The sequence below is a fragment of the Peromyscus californicus genome, unplaced genomic scaffold (genome assembly GCF_007827085.1).
Source record: "Peromyscus californicus insignis strain IS unplaced genomic scaffold, ASM782708v3 Scaffold_4__1_contigs__length_199733344, whole genome shotgun sequence".
NCBI classification, from domain to species: Eukaryota; Metazoa; Chordata; class Mammalia; order Rodentia; family Cricetidae; genus Peromyscus; species Peromyscus californicus.
Genome location: NW_026294562.1, coordinates 63395466 through 63418040, shown reverse-complemented (window position 1 = coordinate 63418040; position 22575 = coordinate 63395466). Strand labels below are relative to the sequence as shown.

General features: G+C 50.8%; 1 long non-coding RNA gene across 1 annotated transcript in view; it reads right to left on the bottom strand.

The window, feature by feature from the left end:
- Positions 1 to 15677: 15677 nt before the first annotated feature.
- LOC128095614 (uncharacterized) overlaps positions 15678 to 22575 on the bottom strand; it is a 39412-nt gene continuing 32514 nt past the window's right edge. Inside the window, exon 3 of the long non-coding RNA XR_008213278.1 lies at positions 15678 to 16518. This is a non-coding gene — a long non-coding RNA (uncharacterized LOC128095614). The remainder of the gene's footprint in view (positions 16519 to 22575) is intronic.

The window sequence follows — 22575 nt, the reverse complement described above, 5'->3', positions numbered from 1 at the left end:
GTTTCCAGGCCAGCAAACACCAAGAGTGAAACATTAACATTTAGATTGAGGCTCTTCTGCAGGATTGGCTCAACAAAAGTCATTTGAGAGCCAGTGAGATGGATCAGCAGGTAAAGGTGCTGGCAGCCAAGACGGATGACCTGATCCTGGATCCACATGGTGTGAGGCAAGAACTGACTTCCCCCAAGTCACACACACACACACACACACACACACACACACACACACACACACACACCCCTTAGATAAATAAACGTTTAAAAATCCATTTGGAGATTAGATGGTTTTTAACCATCTCTTCAGAGAGCCTTTCACGTCTTTGACAAGTGCTTGGTCTTTGGAGGTGTGCACCCTCTAAATCTAGTTCCTGCAGGCATGTCCCAGGTGGGCACTTCATGACTCAGCTGTGGACTTTGGGCACCCACTGTGTGCCAGGTGTCTGATTATGCAAGGGAGTTGCAGCAGGGGGCAAATGGCAATCCTGATCCCCTGGTAGACAACATGGCAGAGAGACCTATAGTGAGAAAAATCTTTCCTAACTCAAACAATTGGATCAAACGTTCTGCAGCAGGGTGGTGAGTAGATGCAGCTCTGCCCACCTACCTGACCTGAGATCTGCTGATACTCAAAGTTGTGACATAATCTCCCTCCACACCACCAGGAATGAGCTGTCCATAAACTTGGCTTGACTATCCCTAACCATAACCATAACTCCTAACCCTTAGCCTTGACCCTAATCCTGACCCAAGTCTAACCCTAAGCACCAGCTGCTTTCTGGGCCAGATTCAGAGCATGGTCAAGCTGGGATTTTTAATGAATTGTGTGTATGTGTGTGTGTGCACATTGTGTGTGTGTGCACATGCAAATATGTACACACACATATATATACATATACATACATGTATATGTATATATATGTTAAAAAAACAAAAACAGGGTCTCACTGTGTAGCTCTGGCTAGCCTGGAACTTGCTATATAGGCCAGGCTGGCCTTGAACTCACAGAGAACCACTTACCTCGGCCTCCTGAGTGCTGAGATTAAAAGCATGTGTCACCACATCTGGCCGAAGCATAAGATTTACCTGTCTGCACACTCCTCTTACCCGCAGAGTGATTTCTAGCCTTAGAGTAGTAATATTCACAGCAAAGTGTAGGAGAAGCAAAATGGCACATCACAGCGAGAAGTGGCCTCCGCGCCATCAGGAAACAGCCTTGGCTTTGTCCTTGGTTTCACTGATGACACCTCTCCTTTTCCTGCAGCCATCTGAGTCCCTGCAGGAACAGGACAGGCCTGCACCCAGAGCTATAGGTGGCAGATGTAGGGGTCTCGAACAACCTGTGCTGTCACAGGCAAGGGGATGGTGATATTCTTGGTGGGGCAGCTGAGGAGGGCACTCTTTGGAGAGAGGAGAGGGTAGTGAGAATGACCTGGCAAGGACTCCATCCCTGTACAGCTCTCACAGAGGGTCTAGTTAACCGTCACAGCTGGAATGTGCACAAACATCACTCTGAGGGGAAAAAAAACAGGTGAAGCAAAAGGTAGGTGTGCCTCTTCCTCAGAGAAGAAGCCCTTCCCGTTGGGGGGTGAGGGTTAGGGGGAAGGGCAGGGTAGTTTTCTTTGTGGAGGAGGTTCTTTGTGGAACCCTTACCAAACACAGGGTAGGCGGCCCTCACCCTGGACAAGGGAGAGGGGTGTGTGTGTGTGTGTGTATGTGTGTGTGTGTGTGTGTGTATGCATTTGTGCATGCACATGAATATGCAGGTGAACATGTATGTGCACATATAAACATGTGTGTGAAAAACAGAGAACAACCTCAAGTGTCATCCATCAGGTACTGCTCACCTTGTTTTTTGAGACAGTTTCCCCATTGGCCTGGAAATTGCCAAGTAAGGAGAGCTTCCTGGTTAGTGAGCTGTCTCCACCTCCCAGCGGTGGAATCACAAATCCAAGCTACCATGTCCATTTTTGCATTTTGTTTTGTTTTAAATGGGTGCTGGTATTGAACTCGGGTCCCTGTGCTTGCAAAGCCAACACTCTATTGACTGAGCCTTCTCCTCAGCCAGGGCATCCATCCATTTTGATAGGATAGAACTAGGCACTTCTTGGTCTGCCCACACACGGCCTCTTAGGGCTCATCTGGCAGGCTAGCCACCCAAGTTGAGAGAATCTGGCCTCCTTGATTCCCTGGAGCCCAACAAAGCCTGTGCCCTGCTGAAACAAGACAAGAAACCTCAACAGCCTACGTGTGAGGGAAGGGACATGGAATGCAGAGGGACAGTGGTCCTGGGTCATTTATCTCTAGCTTGACAGGTTGTTAGAAATTCTGTGCACACCACTCGAGTGCTGAATAATGAATCAGATCGTCCTGGTGTGATTAATTTTTTAAATGAGCTATTTGCATCTGGTGATTAATCACGGCTGCCCCATTTGGACCCCTCTGGGACTAGGAAAACTGTCTTCTCAATCTGAAGGCCAGGCCTCACTCCAAGGGCTCAAGGACACAGATACCCATAGTCCGCCAACCCCTGTCCAGACTGGCCACTGGTTCGGTACTTGGAGTAGAGAGAAGCAAATGTGGAGACCCAGCGTCGCAGAATCAGAAAGAGCGCTGCCTTCCTCTCTTAGCCAAGGAAACAGCAGCACCACTAATCTGTGGATGTCCCTGCTATGGAGGCAACTTGTCCCTAGGGTCATCTTGACCCTGGGGCAGTCCTCTGTGTTTGTGGGGAGTGGCCACAGTCTGAGTCTTCTCTGGCTAGAACCCTGTCCAGCGCATGCTCCTTTATGAGGGACAAACAGTCTAACAAAGGCCCAGGAGATCTGAGGTCAACAACGAGACACCAGAGGCTTCACAGACCTGCTGTGGCCTTTGTCCCTAGGCCTCTCAACTCCAGAAGTCAGGTAACTGAGGACAGGTATGAAAATAATGCATTACTCTTTGCAATAAACTGACCTATCCCATGTGTCCCACTGAAAGGCTAATTCTGTATCCATACAGAGGACAGCACCAGAGGGTTCGGGTCACCCCAAAACTTGTTTCCTCCTCTTCAAACGGAAGTGCCTAAGGCAGGGGTATGCTGACTAATGGCACCAGCATCCCCTCTGCTCTGGCTGGTCTCAAGGAGCACTGTCCTGGAGGCTTTCACTCTGCCATTCCATTTCCAAGGGCTGATGTGCCCTCCTTCCAGAGGTTCCCAATGCACAACACCTTGAGCTAGCATTTGGACTTCATCTGCCACCCCAGAGGCTGGGATGTGGGGTGGTGTCAAGGTTTGCCTAAAGACTTTGTTGAGGTGGCAAATGGCACAGAACTCCTGAGTTAAGGAACCTAATGGGAATTTGCAGCTCATGCCCATCATTTACTCACAGACACAACTGGTTCCTCTGGATAGGGGCTACCTCAGAGGGAGGCCTCAGGCAGGACTGTTTCCTGTCTCTGGGCCTCAGTGGGCCTGTGCTTCCCTGAGGCTCCCAGGGTACCTGAGTGTGATGCCTGTGAGCAAGGCCAGTGCTCGGGAGCCTCTGCTGTCCTCCTCTGCAGTTTCTCCCAGAGAAGGTGCACCCTTCTACTGCAGCTCACACACAGCCAGGTAGCCCTCACCAAGCCAAGATAGCCCTACCTGGCTGACTGCTCTGGGCCCCAGGCAAGGCAGAGCCTCCAAAATCAATCAAAAAGAGCCCAAGGTCTGGAGCCAAGGGTGAAGGGAAGTTTTGAGGCTGAGGGAATGGGTTATCCAAATGTTATCCCAAAGCAAACCCCTTTTATCCCAATGCAAACTTGTAGTGGATGAAGTAAGTCTCTCAGTAGTGACTTTCATAATGAGAAAAGGGTATTTTCTTGCCTGGGGATATTCTAACTTTACTCCTGAGACAATCTCAGAAGCTAATAGAGACTGGTCTACCACCTGTGCAACTGGCGAGTCTCATGATGAGACAGTGTGATATGAGTCTGCAGAGGTGGTTGCTGGGGAGAGAGGGCAGAGTCAAGAAAACTAATACAGGGAGCCTGGAAGGCAGCTCAGCAGTTAAGGGCACTTTCCCACAGGATGGAAGTTTGATTCCCAGCACCCATGTTGGGTGGATCACAGCCATCTGTAACTCCACCTTCAAGGGGGCAACTGCACTCGTGTGTACATATCCTCACATAGACATACATGCACACACGTAATTCAAAAGAAAAATGTAAAGCTCAGACAAAGGTCTGAATGAGAAGCAGGAGCAGCCTAGGGCCCATATACAGCAGAAGCAGGCCAGACTGCTTCCATGAGATCCTAAGTGATGCTCTCACACCACTGGGCTATTATATTAGGGCTGCACCCAAAAATGCCTATGTGGTGGTATTGTGTTCCCCAATATATTGTGAACACTAATAACTTTATCTGGGGTCAGAGAACAGCCACTAGATATAGAGACCAGAAAATGGTAGCACACACCTTTAATCCTAGCATTCCGAAGGCAGAGATCTGTCTGAATCTCTGTGAGTTCAAAGTCACACTGGAAACAGCCAGGCATGGTGACACATGCCTTTAATCCCAGGAAGTGATGGCAGGAAGCAGAAAGGTATATAAGGTGTGAGAACCAGGAACTAAAGCCTGGTTAAGCCTTTAGGCTTTTAGCAGCAATTCAGCTGAGATCCATTTGGATGAGGACTCAGAGGCTTCCAGTCTGAAGAAGCAGAATCAGCAGAGGAACTGGCGAGGTGAGGTAGCTGTGGCTTGTTCTGTTTCTCTGATCATTCAGTGTTCACCCCAATACCTGGCTCCAGGTTTGTTTTTATTAATAAGACCTTTTAAGATTCGTGCTACACGTCTATGTGAACTGTCTGCTTTCCATAAGCAGTTCACAGAGAGCCTGTCTCTAGAGAGACCGTCTCCTGCACACCAGTCCTTATGCTCCAGGCCACAGCATCCTGTTCCAATGGAGCACACCTGCCACTGCCCCAGAATTCCTTGCTTCGTATCTTTAGTCTCAGAGCCCCTGCCTGCTCCTGGGTTTTAAAAACATAGCAGTGACTTGGGTCATAGTAAAACCTAGTCTCCCATGCACTTTGCTTGCTGAGTGACCAGTCTTGAATCTACAAGCATCTTTAGACTTCAAAATTGCTGGGAAAAAAAAATAAATAACAGTGGTGACATATAAAGTGAAGCTGGGAAGCCCGGGGCTCATCTATATCCAGTCCAACTACACAGAACACCCATTATGACCTCAGAAAATCCTTCAGACATTTCTGGAAGACTCTTTTTAATTGGAGGTAGTCATTGACCCATGAATTGTTACTATGTGGAATTGATTTCCCAGACCTTGAAGAACGTCTGTGTTATCCATTCTAGTCAAGGAATAAAATTCAAATTGATGGTGCCACACTGTTTTGCAACTCTCCTTCAGGTTCCCAGGGCAGATCAATCCTAGAAGCATCTCATGACCCTTCCAATTTGGGAAGATTATAGTCCTTTGAGCTGAAGTCCTTTGTTCTGCCCTGCCCAAGAACAGGGGACAACCTCCAGTCTTCAGTGTGGCCTTCTGCACATGACAGTCAAGGGCCTAAAGGGTTATGGCTCCTTCCCTACTCTGGCCCAGAACAAAGCAGCTTCAAAACTGGCCAAACCAGTTAATTGATTCTACTCATAAACTTCTGATTAGCGTGCACTAATTAAATTCACCATTCGTGCCCAGATAGGATTGTGCTTAGCAGTTCCGAGTGTATAAGTCTCAGGTGCCCAAATGGGCATCAATTCTGCTTGCTGCCCACCTCCACCTGCTCGCCTCAGTTAGCTGCATTCTCGGGCAGCTCTGCTCAATATTCTGGTCACACAGGTAAATTTAGCTTTTTGGTTTTCATGGTTTTGCTTTTTCAATGGGGAGCGCATCTTCAAGTGAAAACTGCTTTAGCAGACTAAGTGCAAGCTGGAAGGAAGCCTGAAATTAATTTTTTAACAGTCTTCTGTGCATTGTTGTTCAACGCCCAGACTAATGGGATTTGCAGCCGTGCGCAGCACGAATACAGATTCGGTGCCACTGTGCGAATAAGTCAACATAGCAGGTAGCTCCAAGCAAATCCATCCTGGAGATCATATTGGCTGCCTGGGAGATGGGCCAAGCAGGTCATCATCCAGAAGTCCCCTCCAAGTATGCCCTCCAGGTTTCTGGGCACCCGAGGGCTATGATCACCTCCTGAACTTGTCCAGCTCTGAGACACCTTGAGAAGTTCTGGATGTTTTCTATAGCCAAGACTACAGAGGGCTTAGCCACCTCAGCTAGATAGTCAGAGGGACCCATGAGTTTCCTATGAGACTTTTATTCAAGTCCATGTTTTGATGTACAACCAACTAATGGTCAGAATATGCCTAAAAGTGCTCCCTCCACAAGAAAAGACCAATTGTACAATTAAGTTCCTGCAAGCTCAGTTTAACCTTCAAGAGAGGCTGTGTCTATGACGTCACCTCACTCGATTCCCAGAGCAGGGACTCAGTCATTTGTGGTCCTGTCAGTTTGTATCTTCCATGCTTCTCTGAGTACGATCTGTACAGTGCTCTCTCTTGCTCTCTCTCTCTCTCTCTCTCTCTCTCTCTCTCTCTCTCTCTCTCTCTCTCTCACACACACACACACACACACACACACACACACACACACACACACCTGTTGGCATAGTGTGTAAAAGTACCTTAGCAATATGAGAATAATATTAATATCTATTGATAGTCTTTCATCAGTGAGATTTGTGACTTACAGGCAGTAGATGGGTTTTAAGATCTTGGGGCCATGTTCATGGTACTGTGGGCAGTGGACATGGGCTATCATGCCAATACAATGGGAGTCGGCATCTGTGGGTTCTGAGTGCTGAGGATGAGCCAATGTGGCCAATGTAGTGGGTACTTGGGCTCCAGGCTCCAAGGTGATGTGAAGCCACTGCTAGGAACACAGACCACCCCCTCCTGCATGTTCTGTAGAGAGATCAACCACATCCTTCCCAGGCTTTTCTCCTCTAGAGGAATGATGCAGAGACCATTATGTGCTCACTGATAGGAGAAGGCAGTAGCGCTGGGATCTTATCATCTAAAGTCTGAAACCCCTGAGCAGAGCCTGGGTGCTGATGCTTCCTGAGTCAGCAATGAGTTCCTCTCTGGCCCCTGGTCCTGTGACTTCGGGCTTGAGTACGGATCACCTCCACATTAACTGTACTCTGGACCCAAGGTACTCCCTGTGCAGAGGGAACCTTGCTCTGTATCCCACATCCCACATGGGTTCACTGTCCCCAGAAGTGCTGCTGACATGGGTGAGAGGTGAGAAGCTCTGTCTCAGTGGGCACCCTTACTCGGGGTAGTGTCAGCCGTAGGTCCACTCCATCACTCACAAACAGAACTGTGGGAGCTACTTCACAATGCCTGATCCTGGCCTGCCTGTCCCCCACTAAATGCACTGATAATATCTGTATCCTACTGACCTGTCACTGACATATGGAAGCATCCCACACATGTACAGAGCTCTGATGGCCCCCACTGTGGTCACACCAGCTGTTTAAGTTACTCTTGCATCACTGTGACCAAAATACCCGAGACAACAGTGTAAGAGAAGGCTTTAACTTAGCTCCCAACTTCACAGAGTTCAGTCTGTGGTAATGCTTAATGCGGAAGGGACATCACAGTGATGGCAGCATGTGGAGAAAGCTGCTCCCCTCAGAGCAGACAGGAAGCAAAACAAAGGGCACAAAGGAAAGAGTCAGGACAAGACGTCATCTCCAAGGACATGCCTTCAGGGGCTTCCTTCCTCCAACTAGGACACACATCCCAATAGTCATCGTCCTGTGAACCCATCAGAGGACTAACCTGTTGGTTACATCAGAACGCTCATGATCTGATCATCTGTGGAGAAACTTCCACAGACACAGCTGTGCCTCACAGATCTCGTAGACGGTTCTGAGTTCACACTAACTGAAAGTCAAGAGTCATTAGAAAATTAGCTTACATACACTGAAAAATAAATAGATATTTGGCCTTTTCTACCTTCATCAGTGTGGGGTTTTCTTTGGGTCCAAAAGCCAAAAAAGCAGCACTCTTCCCATTTGTTGCATGAGCGTAGGTTTCAGGGGTGCCAGTCCCCAGAGGCCCCTGGTTCTCTCGGCCTATAGTTACCTTCCCAGTCTGGACTAAAGGAAAGCACGGCTAGTCGTGTTCACTGTCCCCATGGGTCCTCACTTTTCCATAGCCTGCTTCCTGCCCTGACCCCACACACTACCCAAGCACAGAGCAGTAGCCTGAGTCCAAGCTCCTTCAGGAAATATTGTAGATCAAACTCAAGTCTGCATCCTTGAACAACAAACACTGTACCAAATCCTTGGCTATGGCCTCGTCAGAGCCCACTGCAGGCCAAGCACACGCGTTTCCTTTCTCCCTAGTTCCTTTAACCGCGGAACCTGCACTTCCATCCTCCAGTAAGAACCAGAGCCTCTTAGTTTCTTCGGAGCTAGAAATCTGCGGCCCAGACTCGACTGGGCCCGGTGTGAACGATACTTAAGGTGGATTTCAGCCCCATAGCTCTGTTCCTTCTTCATGGGTGTTCAGCTGGAGGGACACCGCTCAAGATCAGCACACAGCACTGACCACATCCCCGTCACTGTGACCACATGCTGGTGGCTGCTGGTTCTCCAGGGATGATCAGCGATTTGGATCTGTAGTTCATCTCACAGGTGACAGCTGAAGCTAAGGCCCCTTGGAGACTTGGTGTCTACTGAGAAATCAGGGTGCGTGGAGGGACTGCATCCCTGTTGTAAGAATGTAACAGAAGAGAAGGAGAAAAACTTGCTAACCGACTGTTTCACAGTGACCCCCTCCCAAGATGGCCCCTAGGCGTGGCTCCATGACCAGCAGTCAAAGGGTGAATGTGGCCCCTAAGTGGCATGCTGATGGAAGGCTGCTGTCTGTCTCCCACAGGACACTACCTGGGACTTAAAGAGGAGCAGAGGACCATTGAGGGTCACGTGAGGCCAGAGATAGCCTCCGAGAGGCAGTCTTCGCTTGACTTGTTCTGGACATGCATTCAAGGCTTCTTCGGATTTGCAAGAAGCCAAGTGAGGGAGAAATAGAGTGTGGCTTAGGTGCCTATGGGCAAGTTACTCCCCATCCTGAAAAGCCAGTTTCCTATTTTATAAATGTTATATCTATTCTGCTGGCTTGATGAATTTTGAGCTGGCTTAACATCGCTTGTATGTATAGAATAGGATATTAAAATAGATATAAAAATCTGGAGGCTGGGGAAATGGTTCAGCTGGTACAGTGATTGTTGTACAAGGATGCAGACTTGAGTGTGATCTACAGAACCCACAGAAAAATGTCTGGCATGCCAGGCAGTGGTGGTGGCACACACCTTTAATCCCAGATTTGGGAGGCAGAGGCAGACAGATCTCTGGGCATTCAAGGCCAGCCTGGTCTACAGAGTGAGTTCCAAGACATCCAGGACTGTTGTATAGAGAAACCTTGTCTCAAAAAAAAATGCCTGACATGGTGATGTACACTTGTAATCACAGCCCTGGGGAGGTGGAGACAGGAGGATCCCTAGCCAGCTAGCCTGGCTGAGTTGGCCAATAATAGAAGAGTCTCAAAAATGAGATAAACAATTCCCAAGTTGCAACACCTGCACACACACACACACACACACACACACACACACACACACACACGTACACGTACACACGCATGTACACACACCCAAACACAAGTATACACACACAAAAATCTGGATCCAAAAGGACATCTGTTAATTCACAAAGCAACTGGGCCTTAATTCAGCCATGATCTCCCTGGGAGCCAAGAGAAAGAGAGAGGTTGGTGTGTTCCCTTCCATTCTGCAAGAGATGCTGAGTTCGTGTCTCTTCCCCCACTCAATAGGTAATCCAGTTCTGCCCACAGGGTGCCAAGGCAAGAGAGTGAGGCGGCACTGGCTATACCTTCCCCTAGCCAGCAGCCTTGTACTGTGCTTCAGCCTGTCTTCCACATACTCCACAATCTCTGCTTGTATAACCTTCTAGAGCCCATGGTATCCTGCCAAAGCCCACCTCTATCAGGGAGACATAAGCCAGACAAGAAGCCTGGTGTCCACCTTGAGGTATCCTACTTACCCTAGAATGCAGCACTACTCTGAGTTGGGTTCAGCTGTTTTTCTTAGCTGTGGGTCCCCTGGGAGGCTCTATGACATGTAACTTGCTTTTCCAAGAAGGTTCAACAGCACCTCATGGGGATACCAACCCATAGTACAGTGGTGGACCCAAGGTGCCTGAGCTGATGTCTCTGCTTCCCTCATGGGGCCTGAGCAGAACCTCCCTCATCCTAGCCTAAGCCTGGGCTTAGAGATGCAGGGGTAACCACAGACATGACTTGCAGTCATAATGACAAATAAGCCCACTTCTCTGCCTTCGGGGCCTGGGCTTCTTCAGCCTCCAGCACTTTATGTCCACTGTCTTAATGGCCAACACACATCACCAACTGGCCCCACCATGTTAAATTAGGCACCAGTCTCTGCTAATTGCCTCAGATCTCAGCAGCTGGCAGCTGTGAGTTATGGATAGGAAGACAGGACAACTGGTGCTGGTGGCTAAATTTGGTCTAAGTCCTTATGGAAGGAAAAATGTGAAGAACTTGAATTTACAAGGACAAGCCACCCTTGGGGTAAGGATGCTTCTGGCCCTGTGACACTGGCCTGGGAAGAGAGACAGGAATAGGCAGGCCTGGTGTCTCGAGGACCCGGCCATGGAAGCCACGGGGTGAGATTTGGCTCCTGCTGGGTTCAGCATCTGCGTTAAGGTTGCCCCCAGATGAAGCAGGTATCCAAGGCTGCAGGCCCCTCACTGCATATGCTGGACTGTGGGTAATTCCCCACCCCACCGCTGAGCTCGGGTCCTCGAAATGACGAAAGTCATTTCCCACTTTCGTCAGGATGGATGGCTGTCTCTGAGCTCCTGAATTTTGCTGGCACAGTGGACTTCTGTGCCTACAGGAAGAGCCCCAGCTGTCATCCACAGGCTTCTCACTGTCCCCTATTGCCACCACCTATTTACTGACCAAGAGAAGAGTGTTCCACAGACAAAGAGCAGCCCAATGATAGAGCCATCATGGGCCTTGGGGGCACAGGGAGAAGAGCCACCTCCATCTCATGACAATGTATTGGGGTCCTGGGGTTACCTCAAAAAAGCCTGGCTAGTGAGCTACTATGCTCTTGGCAGGGGGAAGGGTGGGCTTTAAAAATGCTGGGCGATGGTGGCTCACACCTTTAATCCCAGCACTCAGGAGGCAGAGGCAGACGGATCTTTGTGAGTTTGAGGCCAGCCTGGTCTACAGAGCGAGATCCAAGAAAGGCGCAAAGCTACACAGAGAAATTCTGTCTCGAAAAGCCAAAATAAATAAATAAATAAAAATAAAAGTGGTAAATGTTCTCTTAGTGGGCTGGCATTTCAGTGAAGCCTCTTTCGGGGTGGGAGGCTCTTTAAGGGTATGATCTCTGAGTGGTAGGTGGTCTCTCACCATGTCTGTATACTCTTAAAAGATCTCTCAGTGAGGCAGGTTTGGTTTTCCATCAGGGCCCATGTGGCAAGCACCCTTCTGAAAAGAGTTTTGAGCATCCACTTTCCCCATAGACCCCACGGTCTTCTTCCTGGACACCGGTGGCTTTGAGGCCAAGTATGGGAGTGTATAGGGCATGGCCTGGTCTGAGGTAGAGAACCACTCTGTAGTGTTCACACTAGGCAGGTCTGTGGGCAAACAACTTTTTAGGTGAGAGCTAACACCTAAACTTAGGAGGCAGGGGAGGAGCTTTGTCCTGTTGGGATATAACTGGGTCATCCCCCTCTCTCCCAGGCCTGAGGTGAAGGTAGGCACCATGAAGTCTCAAAGGGGACAAGACCAGGTCCAATTCTCTTCTGAGCCTTATGGCCATCAGATGACCATAGCCCAGCCAAGAGCATAGTAGCTCACTAGCCAGGCTTTTCTGAGGTACCCCCAGAACCCCCTTACATTGTCATGAGATGGAGGTGGCTCTCCTCCCTGTACCCCCAAGGCCCATGATGGCTCCACCATTGGGCTGCTCTTTGTCTGTGGAACACTCTTCTCTTGGTCAGCAATAGGGGACAGTGAGAAGCCTGTGGAAGACAGCTGGGGCTCTTCCTGTAGGCACAGATGGCTACATACAGAACTAGCAAAATTCAGGGGCTGAGAGACAGCCCCACTAAGATACCGCTCCTTCTGAAATGACCATACCCCTTGAAATGACCATACCCACTGAGAGACCACATCCTCTGAGAGATCATCTCACTGACAAACCGCCCACTATTGACAGAAGATGCTCACTAAGAGACCACACCCCAGGCAAGCTATTGATCCAGGTAACTATGCAGGGTGGAAGGACAGGAGTTCAGGATACCCTCTGGGTCATGACAGACAAGTGAGGGGAGACCAGAAGGCTAGACCAGTCTCTGGTGCAGCTATGTCCCTCACCTCAGTCAGAAAACAGTACCCAGCAAAGGCCAGGGCCAAGGTAACTGATCCGTTTCACATAGCCAGAAGCAGTGGGACACTAAGATGCCTTGACTGGGGGCCCAGAAGTTCTAAGGTCTGGAGTCATCCCACCGGACACAGCTCCATGACTCCCTGACAGCACAGAGAACACTGAACTACACCAGGAACTTTCTGGCCAGGCTGGGTGCATAGACATAGACCTATTCCCAGTCATGTGATCCCCGTATCCTACCTGCCACACAAGCTACTGAGTCGACACTGGCTTCTAAGGATAGCGGGCCCTGACTAAGGAACCATGCCTTAGACACGGGTCCACAGCAGGTCGGGGGGCTGATTCAGCAGCTGTCTTTGTCATAGCCTCAGTGGCTGCCTGGTGTGCTGAGTGCCAGGATGAATGAGTTATCTCTTCATTTAAATGCAGATTTGGGAAGGAACCAAATCATTCTCCTCTTAAGAAATTGTCAGCATAAGTATGCATACCGAATTAGAGCAAGGTTATTTCAAGTCACTCCCGCCATCGGTTTTCCCACAGAAGCTGACAGAGCCCTGCTCAGCCCCAAAGTGCTGCTGCCTGCAGGACACACGATTAGCATGCAGCCTAGGCTCCCAGCCAGTGTGGAAGCCTGGGTCCCACACGGTTACAAATAGCAGCAACTTCCAGAACAGTTGTCTGTCTAGCGGAGGGCTCACTGCTTGGTCTGTGCCCACGGGCAGTGGGAAGCAAGCTGGTCAAAGAGGGTGCAAAAACACTGGTAGGGCCTCAGAGACCACCGGTGCTGGACTACAGGGCCATGCCCCACATCAGGTCACCGGGGCTATGGTATAGACACAGCCAGGCCCAATGCCACCCAGGACAAGGCTGTGGTGGCCCAACAGGGCTCAGGAAACCCCAGCTGTGGGTGGGACAGAGGCCCAGCCAAGGCCAACAAGGGCTGTATTAGTTCCCACAGCTTCTTACCCACTTTCGGCGTCCTCAGAGGGCCAAGCCAGCTGGCTCCAGGTGTCCCAGAGTCAAAGGAGAACCATCCATGCTGTTCCCATCATTCATGAACAAGGGAGGGTCTGAGGGCTAGAGACTGGATCTTGTGGTCCTGCTTACCACCGAGGCCTCTGCAGCGTACAAGGTGACACAACCACGCCCTGCTGAGGGCTCTTCCACCACAGGTCTCAGCCAGGCTCATCGGGACCGAAGGGGCAGCAGGACAGGCAGCTGTTGGAGCCTCAAGCCAAAAGACAGGACCTCTTCAAAGCTTCCACTCATAAACTCTTTAAAACACAAAGCTGACTGAGCCAGCACCCAGCAACACCAGAGTATGGTGTCTTCTTGGGGACAGTCACCGTGGGATTGTTTTTCCCCTGTGGGTACACCCAGCACCAGGTGGGGCAGCATCTCAAGTCGGGCTACTGTAGACCACCCTAGCTAGTGGCAGTGTCCTGAGGTCTGGTTCAGCAGCTCCTTCTTGCAGTTGGAAAATGGATTCACCAGAGCTCTTAAGCACCACGCAGTCTGCAGGTCACTGCCATGTACCAGGCTCCTGGTGGAACCAGGGTAGGGAGAGCAGAGAAGGCAGGGGATGGGGTCAGACCCTGATCGTGATGCTCTGCCCTGTCTGTCTTGTGACCCTCACCGGCAGCCGGGGCATCCCTGAGCTCCCTATCACCTGCCACAAGGCGGATTCCATGCAGCAAGGGGCTTCATCCCACAGCCTGCTGTGGCTCACAACTGCTTACTGTACAGTCTACCATGTGCCAGTCCATAACTGTCTACAGACAGGCATCAGCATGTGGCTGAAGCAAAGAAGAATCTCAGAAAGCCATGCAGTGTGGCCAAGTCCTACCCAACTTCTCCCTGGAGCTTCAGGCCCTAGGACCATCCCAACTCACACACCTGGTGGAAGCGTAGCACACCGGCAGCTTCATAGGCCTGCCTGCTCTAGCAGGGTCAGCAACGTGAGACACAGGCTCTGCCCTTTGTGCTAGGCGTGAGCCTCCAGCAGATCCAATGTGTGACCATCGTAGAATGAGATGAGCGAGCTCTTTCCAGCAGCCTGGGCTGTGCCCATCTAATTAGGCTCCCCAGTGTGATGCGCCTAAAGGGTCCCAAAGCAGAGTGGTACTGCCAGCCTACAGTGAGACTCCAGTAGTTCTTGGGTCTTGCTCTGGACCAGAAGAGGTTGTCTGTGGAGACCTGTTACAGATGGTCAGCCTGGTGCTCACCACCACCTCCTGGAGTACCTTTACTATCCTGTGTTTGAAGGCCTTTACTGGTCCCGCAGTTCTGACTGCCTTGGAGACCATGCTAGTGACTGGTCCCCTTCATATTATAGACAGAGTGCCACTTCCTTCGCTGACATGTGAGTCTTAGCTGGATGCTTGGACAACCGACTGGCATTGAGCTAGAGACTAAGGAGACTCAGAGGGCCCCTAAGATAGCATTTATCCAGGCTGAAAGCTCAGATCTTAAGGGCCTGCAGACACTAAGCCTAGCCTAGTACAAGCTGACACTGACTTCATCTCCTTTGGGAGGAGCTGGGATTCTGGGACGTTAGTCAGATGGGACCAACTGAGAAGAGACAGCCTCAAAATCCCGTGGTCCAGTACAGATTTTGGTTCTCATGTGCACACACCACTATGTGGCTGAGTGTCCATCTAAAAGGCAGACTTACGGTGCAATAGCATTTCACAGAAGCCTTCACGTTCCAACAACAGGTGTTTCCAAGAACCTCAGTGAGAAGTTAGGATCATGGCTGGCGACCCTATCTTAAGGAGGACAGAATCTAAATCTGCCCAGAGCACAAGAACCCAGAGACAAAGCACAGAAGACAGGGACCCCACTATGTTCCAGTGTAACATAGAGAGCTGGTAAAAGATTTGCTCTTTGGAGTGATCTAGCTAGGTATGCTGAGGTCCCTAGCCTCCTGCTGGCCACAGCATGGGGAGAGAGGCTGCTACAGGCCAGCATGAACAGGCGGACCATCCTCAAAGGAAGGAACACAGAGAAGGGACAGTGAGTAGACAGTGTCAGCTCAACCATGAGCTGGCCACACAGGCATCACAGATGAACATGCCCTACATGGAGGTCCAGAGGGACAGCAGCTACCCATGGCAAACAGTCTGAGATCTGTCGCCTGTACAAGCTGAAGTCACACATTGGGAGGGAGAAGCATTTATTAGAGACAAGTATCCCAGGACCTCCGGGAAGTAGAATGCCCCCTGTCTGTAGAACAGCTGACATTTTCTGTGCCCTCCCTCCAGCATCCTCAGAGTCTGGGAGCACATGCCAGTCCGTCCAAGCCCAGCACCAGGGCACCAATCAGAGCCAGGCTTGGGAAGGATGGTCTGGAAGCCACAGGCCCAGGAACTTAAGCTCATAGGAACTGGCTCATACAAAAGATTTTGCCGTGGGCCCCAATGTTCACACACAGGTTATCTATAGAGGCTCTAGCCTGAGGTATTCACATTCATCCTTGAGTCTGTCAGAATGTCCTTGCAGAGGCTCTCACTGGGAGAACTGACTTAGAAGGAATGAAATAAATGAAACTGACCTTGCTGAAAACCTTGTCCAAAATCATCCCCTGCCTCATGCATGACATATGATGAAGGAGCAGCAACTCTGGGATCCCAAAATTCTGGAGGCAGCCTCCCAGACCTCACCGCCCTACAGCTCCAGACAATCTGGATCTGGCTATGACTCCATGGGGGCACCCACTTGTCACAGTCCTCACAGCTGCTTGAAGGGAGCATTTAGGGGCTCAGAAGGACAAGAGCTGTGGTCCAAGTATGCTAAGGGTTGCCTGGGGGGTAAGTGCCCATCAGACACCCATACTCTGTGTCTGTACCTAAACCAAGAGAGTGCATCAGAACATATCCTCTCTTGCTTGAAGGTTTCAGGGATCCTAGGCCACGCTGGTCCAGAGCCTCGGAGCCAGAAGTCAGCCACCTACAAGTCATGTTGTAGCCATGCCCTCCAGGAAGTTTGTAGCTGCAGATGATGGGCTGTTTGGGCAGCTGAGGCAGCTGAGGAGGAAGAAAAAGGAAGTCAAGAAAGAGAAAAGGATGGAGGGGGAGAAGGGAACAATTGGAAGAAAGAGGGAGGAGAGGGGAGAAGGATGCCGCACATCACATACCCCTGTGTACAGGCTGACTTGGACAATTCTAAGGAGAGTCAGCAATGATAGGTAGAAAGCACGTGACTGCCACCACCCACCACCCAGCCTCCCACCCACCACCCAGTCCCACCACCCACCACCCAGCCTCCCACCCACCACCCAGTCCCACCACCCACCACCCAGCCCACCCACCCACCACCCAGCCCACCCACCCACCACCCAGCCCCACCACCACCACCCAGCCCCCCACCCACCACCCAGCCCCCCACCCACCACCCAGCCCCCCACCCACCACCCAGCCCCCCACCACCACCCAGCCCCACCCACCCACCACCCAGCCCCCCACCACCACCCAGCCCCACCCACCCACCACACTGCCTCCCACCCACCACCCTGCCTCCCACCCACCACCCAGCCTCCCACCCACCACCCTGCCTCCCACCCGCCACCTCTCATCCACCACCCTGCCTCCCATCCACCACCCAGCCTCCCATCCACCACCCTGCCTCCCATCCACCACCCAGCCTCCCATCCACCACCCTGCCTCCCATCCACCACCCAGTCTCCCATTACCCCTTCCTAACTAGAGCCTCCAGAAGGGAGAGGCAGCTGCTTTCCCCGGTCGCAAACAGTCACAACATTGACACCAGGAGAGGAGACTGTGCCAACCAGTGGGGCTCTGGTGATGTCTCACAGCACAGACACCAGACTCTCATGACCTCTGTGTCAAAACAGTTTCACGGATCCATTTGCAGGTCTGAGGTGACGTGGATATCAAGACCTTCAGATGCAGCCTGTTACTCCGAGCTCACTGAAACTGCTCCCCTGTGTCCAGCACCATGCAAGGGGCTGTGGTAGACACATGGAAGCTCCTGGGAAGGTGTCCCAGAATGGAGGCAGGTGGCAGGCACGGATTCCACCGGGACAAGGCAGGACGGAGCAAACACTGTCTTCACTGTCTCTGCCCTTCTTTGCCTTGGTTACCACCTGCGTCCTGTGCTATACTTTCTACTCCATGGTGTGCGAAGACCTGCAGTCAGCTTTCATAGTCAGTGAGGAGTTTCCCAGTGACCACAACATGCATCAGGAGCCTCCATCTCCTCTACTGTGCCATCCCACCTGTCTCTTCCCACTCCTCTCTCCTCCGCCCCCACTGCCCCCTGTGCAGGGAAGTCTGTAGACCATTAGAGCCCATCTGGAAATCCACTTGCTCCCTTCCAACATCTCACTGGGGGTTGCTCACTTGAGTGGTTTTACTTTTGATTCAAAAAGCTGACTTACCCTGGGTCTCCCCGCTCCTAGCACCTTGTTTTGGTGTATGGCTATGATGGCTTTCATCCTGAGGGGTCTGTCTAGGAGGGAGCTCTCTCTTGCCCCTCAGGTGGGTCTTCTAAGTGTCTAAGCATCTAAGTCAGTCCCCTGGCTGGGGCGGACATACCCCAGAGTGGGTCTACATGTGCAGTTACCATCCTATGCTAGTGTTTAGGGTTAGTAGGGACAGCCCCGGAACCTTTCTGGAGGACATCTTCACCTGCTTATCTTTAATTTGTTTCCATTTCTTTTCTTTCCATCCTCTCCAAATGCTCAGTAGGATGTAAAGCATCCTATCTTTCCACTGAGAAACAGAGTTCTCTACACCCCCTAAGATCAGCAACAACTTAAAACAAAGGAGATTGCTCTTCCTGTGTAAGGGAGCAGGAACCCCCAAATGGCCTGAAAGTGACTTCCTCTGGTCTGTATCATCTGGGTCTCCGGGAGGGTCAGGCAGTCTCTTCAAGGTAGGGAGCCAGTATGGCAGGCTCAGCCCTCTGTTGGAAACAGGACTGCCCTACTCAGCCGCAGGCACTTCCGGAAGCAGCTGGACACAAGCCATTCAGTCCATCCAAAGAGCCCGCCCACGTCTTTGCTCAAGTCACACTGACTGCTGTGCTGCCTGCACACTTATCCCTTCAACTTGGTGCTGGGGACATTGCACAAGAGAGGATGCGGCTCTCCATGTCACCTCTCCCATTGTGAATGGGACAGCTGCCTCAGGAAGGAACCCTCGGTTCAATGTGGTCTGCATGCCTCCCTATAGGACTCCCAGGGACACCACATGGAAAATCACAGTGAAACCATAGGACAGCAGATGACACAGACAAGCAGTCACCAAGGCAGGCATTCAGTCACCTGCTGGTTTGCACTCTCTAGCTGGTTGGTGGAGCTGGGACCCTCCTTACAAGAAGCATGTCCTCCTGTGACCTTCGCACAGCAGTGGGGATAACACACCTGTTATAGCTGCACATATGTGACATCTGTAGGGCCATCTTACTGCGATGAGCGGCAAGGTGATGGCTACCTGCTGAGTTGACATCCAGTGCCCAACCGAGAGGCTGAGGCTTTGGAATACCCCTGGCCAATGTGTGCCAAGAGACATTGGTAGAGAGCATGGATCAGCATCGTCCCTGGGCCCAGTTTCCCCCTGAGGGAGGAGCAGCTGCTCTTTCAACATTGCCTAACCACTGTGCAAATACTTTTTCCAGGCAAGTTAAATTAACACATCACATTCACTTTTCTTCTTTTACTGTTACATAATAGGGTAAAAAAAAAAAAATGCTCCCATTGTAAGTGAGCCAGCCAGGAACTGCAGCTCCTAAGACGGGGCTTCAATGCCACGCCCCACTAAGGCAGGCAATGAGGTCTAGTGTCACTGGACCACAGGCAAGGACAGCCCTCCCTGACTTGACCCCTACCTAAGAAGCTACTCGTCCATCAGGCAGTGGGGAACTGGAGACCCAGAGACTAGCTACCTGCCCTAGCAAGTCTTGGCTCTAATCAGCAGAGTCACCCTACCCTGAGTCAGGTAGAATCCCCAACAGTCAACCCCCGGGTCCGGTAGGATGCATACACCTGACAGGATGAATTGGCATAGTCGGTGGGGGTTTTAGCTGAGGGTCTCACATGAGAGACGTATTGACATAATGTGTTGTTGGTATAGTCAATAGGGATTTAGCTGAGGGTCCCACGTGACAGACATGCCTGACACAACACGCTATCACAGCCAATAAGAGTTCTAGCTGAGGGTCTCACAGGATGCTCCTGGTACAATTCATTGGTGCAATTGAGGGGGTTCTAGCACCTCAATTGTATGGTTCCAGTGACTGCTACAAAGCAGGTAAAAATCCACTCCAATGGCTACCTCATGGGCCATCTGTCCACAACTTAACAAGCCCACACACAGATTTCCATAGCCACCTGAGCTGCCCTCATCTCTAGAAAACACTCCCTGGCTCAGGAGCCCCAGAAGTGGTCAAGCCACCTGTGAAGGTCAGGCAGGTTCTTTCAGGTCACAGCAGCAGGAGTGAGACCAGAGCCTCTACTGGGAGCCTCTCAGGGAGTCTAGTCTGATTCCACACCCCTAGAGCACTGCAATGTTCAGACTGGTCTACTCCTATCTGGCCTGGCTTCAAACCACAGTCTCTCGGCCCATGAGCAACTATGGGATGGTCCACAATGATGGAGTGAGTACCTGACTTTCTCTGACTCATATCTAAATACGTGTTTTGATTCCCTAAGGATCTAAACCCAAACATTACAAGTCATTTCCCCTTAGTGACCTTCAGTGGCCCCAAGTGCCAGTCAGGTAACCCTGCCCCTCCTAACCACTCAGGCCTATGCATTCATAATTGGGATGAGCTCTGCCCCAGAATCTCATCACACCTTCTCTGCTGGTCCAGGGTCACAGTCAAAGACTGTCCCATCTGAGCATCAACTCCTCCTGGCCCACCCTCACATCTTCCCGCCTGTCAGCCAACACCCTGTCCTACAGTCGGCGGGTGTGAAGTGGACACTGGGTGATTTATATGGCCTGGATTTAGTTTTCCTATGCTCAGAGCACAGGGGGGAGAAAAGTGCTCTAAGAAATGAGGTCTTGTCACATTCCAGCTGCACAGTCAAAGGCAGACACCCCATTAGGAGGCCAATCATTTCTAAAGGTTAAATATGATGGTGCTTGAAAAATAATTCAAGCTGTTTAAATGTAGGGCACTGAAAAAAGTTCAGTCCAAGAATGCTCTCCGGCTCGAGGCAGGCAGCGTTTCCCTTAATGTTGAATAGGATGCAGTTTGCTCCCACCTCCTCCCTTGGGATGTGGGACACAGAGGTCTGGACTCGGCTGAAAGTCACATGGCTGGGCCTCTCCTCCTTGTGCCACTGACAGCTAAATGTTCTTTTAGCCAGCACAGCCTAGATGGCTGGGAGGATGAAGAAGTAGATGGATGGATAGATGAGTGTGTGGATGGGTAGATGAGTGTCCTGATTAACTTTTTTTTTTTAACTTAACATAAGCTAGAGCATTTGGAAAGACAGAGTCTCAGTTGAAAGAAAATGCCCCCATCGGACTGTCCTATGGGAAAGCTTGTGGTGTATTTTCTTGAGGTTATTGATGAGAGGGTTAGGCTCACTGTGGTGATGCCACCCCTGGGATAGTGGTCCTGGGTGCTATAAATAAAAAAAAAAAAGCACCCAGGCAGTGGTGGCGCACGCCTTTAATCTGAGTCAGGCGGATCTCTGTGAGTTGGAGGCCAGTTTGGTCTACAGAGTGAGGTCCAGGACAGGCACCAAAACTACACAGAGAAACCCTGTCTTGAAAAAGAAAAGGAAAAAGAAAAAAAAAGAAAGAAACAAAAAAAGCAGGCTGAGCAAGCCAGGAGAAGCAAGCCAGTAGGTAGCCCTCTTCCATGGCTTCTACTTCTGTTACTGCCTCCAGGTTCCTGATCTCTTTGAGTTCCTGCCCTGGCTTCCCTTGGTAGCAGACTAAATAAATAGATCCTTCCCTTCTCAAGCAGCTTTTGGTCATGGTGTTTCATCACATGGAAACCCTAAGACAATGGGCAGAGGATGGATGGGGAGGTGAGGGGGAGTGGATGGATGGGGAAGTGGCGGGGGAGTGGATGGGTGGGGAGGTGGGGGGAGTGGATGGATGAGGCCGTAAACGCACAAGAGGAGATCAGTGACTGCTGAGGTGACAAGGCAGCAGGTGGGTGAGAACAGGAGGGGAGGACAATTGTCTCCAAGGAAGACGAGGAGCCCTAACAGCTTATTTCATCCCCCAAATTAATCACACCTTTGTGAACTCAGACACATGGGAGCGTGTTTTATTATTTATTGTTGTTATTGCTATGTTTCACAAGGAATGTTTCTTTACATTCAAATATTGGGTAAAACATAATGAAGTAAAATATGATATAGCTGAGTTGGTAGAGTGATTGCCTAACATGCAGGAAGCCCCGAGTCTCATTCCCAGCACCACATAAAACCAGGCATAGGGGCTGGAGAGATGGCTCAGAGGTTAAGAGCACTGAATGTTCTTCCAGAGGTCCCGAGTTCAATTCCCAGCACCTTCATGGTGGTTCACAACCATCTGCAATGAGATCTGGCGCCCTCTTCTGTGTACATAATAAATAAATCTTTTTTTTTTTTTTTTTTTTTTTTTTTTTTGGTTTTTCGAGACAGGGTTTCTCTGTGTAGCTTTGCGCCTTTCCTGGGACTCACTTGGTAGCCCAGGCTGGCCTCGAACTCACGGAGATCCGCCTGGCTCTGCCTCCCGAGTGCTGGGATTAAAGGCGTGCGCCACCACCGCCCGGCAAATAAATCTTAAAAAAAAAAAAAAGGCATAGTGGTGCACCCCTGACGTCCCAGCACAGGTCCAGAGACATCCTCAGTCACATAGCAAGTTCAAGGCCTGCCTGGGCTCCAACAAGCAAACAAGCAAATCTGTTAGCTCCTGAGTAACAAGGAATTACAGGCATTTAAGGAGATGTTCTTACTCCCTCACATTAGCTCAGAAAACAGGCCTGACAGAGATGGAAACTCTCCACACAGCCATGGGGACTTGTGAGCCAGCCTGCCACAGAGGACCAAATGGGGCTGCAGAACGTCCGTGAACGCTCCTCACTTCGTGCAAGTGCTAAAAAGAAAGGGGCTG